This window comes from Arvicola amphibius, chromosome 12 (genome assembly GCF_903992535.2).
Source record: "Arvicola amphibius chromosome 12, mArvAmp1.2, whole genome shotgun sequence".
In the NCBI taxonomy this organism is placed as follows: Eukaryota; Metazoa; Chordata; class Mammalia; order Rodentia; family Cricetidae; genus Arvicola; species Arvicola amphibius.
Genome location: NC_052058.2, coordinates 118,476,449 through 118,481,453, shown reverse-complemented (window position 1 = coordinate 118,481,453; position 5,005 = coordinate 118,476,449). Strand labels below are relative to the sequence as shown.

Genomic DNA, 5,005 nt, shown 5'->3' with positions numbered 1-5,005 from the left:
AGCTCTTCACTGTGAGAAAATTTAGGACAAAGACAGCAGTAATAAATCCTAGCACCCTGTCACTACTTAGTACTAAACCTGTGCTCTTCAGATTTGACAAAAACTGCTGCCCCTTTGCTGTCAAAGGGTCCCTTCAGAGAGAGAGAGGAGATCTCTCTCTCTCTCTCTCTCTCTCTCTATATATATATATATATATATATATAGAGAGAGAGAGAGAGAGAGATTCCTTATTCAGGACTTGCCTCTTGTATTATTTGGCCTATAAAAATACAGAATTATGACAACACAAAAAAGTCATGAGCTAATAACAAATTGCAAGTTCTTTTTTCTTTTCCACTACTAATAGTATTTTCAGAGAGCACCGCAAAATTGTTTCAGTTCTAAAGAAATAATCATCCAATGAAGATGAAATGACTGAACCATCATGAAAAGTCAGTATAAAATGCTATGCATGTAAATGAATTGAAAACCATTCTGCTGTACGAAGATTCTGGTATTCAATGGGGCAAGAATTGTAGATTGGAATGTCTTAGTTCATTTCTAGCTCCAAGTTCTCTTTTTCATGTAAGAAGGACACACTCCTGTGGTCTTAGTGTGAAATCCCCCTACAGACTATGTGTTTAAACACTTAATTCCCAGCTAGTGGTGCTGTCTGAGAGGTAGAGCTTTGATGAAGCATGTTACTAGGTTGCACTTTGCAGTTTTTTTTTTGTTGTTGTTGTTTTTCCAGTCCACCTTTTAATTTTTTTTGAAAAATTCCTGACATTACAGAAGTGAAATGTATTAATATTCCACTCTTACATTTCCATGACAAACAAAAATTCATGAGCCAACCCCCCCAAAAAAGGAAAACGGGGGAAAAGCTTATACAACTAAATATGGATATCTCAGCGTAACTGCTGAACAGAGAAAGAATTAAAACGCATTTAATTAAATAATCATGAGTGAATGATAAAGTGTGTAGAAACTGAAAATTTACAAACTATTTAAAACCTGGAATCGCTGACTGTTCAGAAACTACACAGATGGATCATGGGTGGTGGTGACCAGCAGAAAGGGATTATGGGTGAATCTGTACTGTTCTAGCTGTACCCCATGCCACCTGTCTCCGTGGAAAGCCTGACATTGATTAGATACTGAGTCAGGCTGATGCTGACAGCAGATCCAGTGATGGTGACCTGCCTATCAGGAGATCCTTCCACTGGGTTTGCAGTTTTGATCTGTGTCCCAGACATCTGACAGATCTCATTGATTTTGGCGCCCTGACGTCCAGTTATGCAGCCAATCAAATCATTTGGAATGGTGACTTCATGAGTAGTTTGAGCAGATGCATCCAAACCTTCCCAATAGCCTTTCACGTCTGGAGAGCTGGATTCAATGCCTCTGAATCCGGTGTTGCCATGGATCGTGGGAAAATGAGACTGTTGCATTGCCAACTGGGGCAGAAATCTGGCTGTGGAATGGCATACTGTCCTTGTATGGTATAGGCCTCTAGAGGTAGTCCCTCCAGGTCAGGGTTGAGGCACATGGACGGGGTGGTGTGGGGAAAGCTCGCACTGTCGCTGCCTATGCTGTACCTGTCCTGACCACCTGCAAAGATGACTGGAGAACTCAAGGGCTTAGGCCAGTACGGGATGGTCACGCCCATCGGGGGTTGGGGGGACAGAGAGAGAGTCTCCAACATGACCACACAGATCTGTTTGACACCCTCAATGATGGATTGCGGAATGCCAGCAATAATGATTGCCCTCTCAGTTGAGTTGGGGAGCATATCCCCTGCCACCTGGACCTGGGCCGCTGTACTCTCTCTTATTTCCTTGCTCTTGCAACCACCTTTTCCAATGAGAGAGCCACACTGACTAGCAGGGACCACGAGCTGAGCAGTAAGTTAACTGGGGGTCTGCTGGCAGCTGTGCTATTGGTCATAGAGCTGTTTATGTCCTCTTCCAGTTTATCAATGAACACAGCAAAGGCTTTGAAGATGGCATTAGTCGGTCCAGCCAAAGTGATAATTCTCTCAGGACAATTCCCTTCTGAGATGTTCATACATGCACCACTCTCCTAGCGCATCTTCTTAACATATTCTCCTTTCTTTCCGATGATACTGCCAACTTCCTTTCCATGCATAAGTAGCCTGATAGTAAGAGTGACATTTAATCCACCTTCAATCACACCTGTGTCCATGTCTAGTAGTTACAGGGAGCTGGACATTTGAGTGGTCAAGTCTTTGGTCACGGGTGGGAGTGAATGCCAAAACTGGAGGCTCCAGTCGACTGGCAGGAAGGGGAAGGGCGGGAGGCCGGGGGGGGGGAGGGAAGGAGGGGAGGAAGGGCTGAACAATAGGGGCGGGCAGGAAGGCGAGGGAGGCCCAGCTGGCGGGCGGAGGAGGGGGTGGAACAGGAGGAAGGGGAAAGAGACCCCTGGGCAGGTGAAGGGCCGGAGAGGGCACAGGCTGCCGCTGTGGCTGCGGCTGCGGCTGCGGCTGCTCTGGCTGCCTTCTTTATGGTTTTATAGCCTGTTCCATTCCTGTTCTTTCTTGCTTCTGCACGTATGTAAACGTGAGCAGTGTGTTTTCTGAATTCCAGGCATTCTCAGGGCTCCAGCGGCTAGGGCACCTGATCATGCCTGGCCCATTCCTATTGAAAGTGTAAGCCAGAATAGACTGTTTCATCCCTAAGCTGTTTTTTTTTTTTTTCTTGGTATTTTATCGTAAGATACATAAAAGTAACTAATATAGGCACTAAACGCTAAGACAGCTGCCTCAGTTTTTGAGGGGTTAACCAATGTCTCAGGCCATTCTTACAGTTTGTATCAAACACTGAGTTTGACACTAAATAATAGAGACACATTGTGATCTGCTTCAGATGTTGTAGCTATTAGATTTTTAAAATAACTATGCTTAGTTTTTTTTAAGCATCAAGTTAAAATGTGTTTTTCTGAAAAAGAAGAATGAGTTTTGAGAGGTGTAGAAAACTATTTGAGGCCAGAGGATTTTGAAAATGAAGGAATATGATTGAAGGGATAGAAACCAATGAAATCTGCCATACTAAACCAGTACCAAAAAGAGAAGAGTGAAAAGCTAGCAGCAAAGGCAGTGTACAAACACTGGAACAAAACTCTAGAGTGACATCCAGTCCTCTGTACATGGAACTGCAACAGCTTTGTGAGCAAGGACAGAAAAACCTGCTTAAGGAGACAGTAGAAAAATCTTCCAAACATCAAAGGATGACCAAAGTAGGGATGGAAAGTATCAAACAATAAAGGCAACATAAATGTTCTTTCCACTCTGAATCTAGAATGTCTGTCTCCAAAAGAGCAAGCCCTGTGCACACTCAAATATCTGTACACGATGGTACTGGGCTTACATGTACATGTCCCCTTGTGTGTCTCAGTCACATGTAGATTATTACCCTTACACCACACAGATGCTTGTTACACTTCATTCCGCAGTTAAGAGTGATGAGGAAAGCTACCTGCTTTCATTCAGGCAAAATTAGTGTTGCAAATACGTTGAATCCATTGGTAGTTGAATCTGAGGATGTCAGACCAGTGAATGCAGAACCCCAAATGCTGTCTGTATAATAACCTGATAATCTCCCACAGAACTTGGATTATTGGCTCCTTCTTGCTTGGTTTGTGCTTTTCACTATGTATTTAATCAATTTCTGCCTCCCCAGGGATTCTTTTCTTAGCTGTTCCAACTCTATACTAACATAGTTAATATATCTACTGCAGAGGTCCCTGCACAAAGTCATTTAGACATAGATAAAACATTGAATGATGGAAGAGACAGAGGAAGTCAAGCACTGCTAAGTGGGAACATCAGTTTTCTTCAGGCACTGTTTCCTTAAAAATTGTCCAATCCCAAGTGGTCTGCTTTAAACTCAAATATATGAGAACATTGAATGAACTCAGTAGATGTTAATACATACATACATACATACATACATACATACATACATACACACATGTTTGTGTAACTGTAAGAAAGAAGAAGAGGTCATAAATTTGGAAGTGAGAGGAAGGGGACATGGGATTATTTGTGGACAAGTGAGGGGGAAAATGATAAAGACTCAGTGTTCGTTAATTAAGTACTCAAATTCAAATAGCATAAAAATAAAATTGTGTATCATAGCCAACTTCTCACTGTAAACTAGCTAGCCAGAAAGTGTTGAAATGATGAGGTATTAAATGAAAATTAATGTCAATACAAATCATATCAATAAGAGATATATTTTACAAATAAATGAAAAATAAGAACTTTTTCAAAATGATCAAATAAGTTGGCAGTCATAAGTGTATTGACATATCCTCGTAATTCCAACCCTTTAAAGAGACAGGAGGATCAGGAGTTCAAACTTGTCTCATTCACACAACTTTGAATCCAAACTGGGCTACACAAGATGCTGTTTCAAATAGCAAGTTAATTAATTGATTGAATAATTACATAAAAATAAAGATTATGAATATTTAAAACCCATAATATAAGAAAGTTTCCAGGAAGAGGATTCATGACATGAGATGATTAGCTACACACAAGTAAGTGTATTACTTCAGGAATGTTTCAGGTATGTGCACAGATGCCTAAACATAAAAGTGTCTTTTAATTTTTTTCAGTATTGTACTCTAAACGTAAGCTGCATTCAGTAAAATCAGGATTGAAATTTAGATTTTTATTGTTTTATAACCAAGTTGCATGCAACTAAGAAATACATAATGTTGGGGAGTCAATGTGGGACACACTCAGACTCTGGAATTGGGGAAAATGAGTGCCACTCCTGAATTCTGAGTGGACAATGAAGAGCAGCACTCTTCGGTTTGGAGAGGTCACTGGGAATGACTTGTGGATTCTGGACAGGGCAGTGTCCCAAAGCTGGCAGCATGCCAGGTATTCACAAAAAGAATAAACCTGTATCTCACAGTAGAATGCCTTTCCAGTGTTGTATGAATGTTCTGCCCTGTTCTGTGTTTTAGATCCCAGCATATTTAAAATTGCCAGTGTCTG

At 41.3% G+C, this 5,005-nt stretch overlaps 1 pseudogene; it reads right to left on the bottom strand.

The window, feature by feature from the left end:
• Positions 1-1,082: 1,082 nt before the first annotated feature.
• LOC119802843 lies at positions 1,083-2,187 on the bottom strand (annotated as a pseudogene).
• Positions 2,188-5,005: the final 2,818 nt, after the last annotated feature.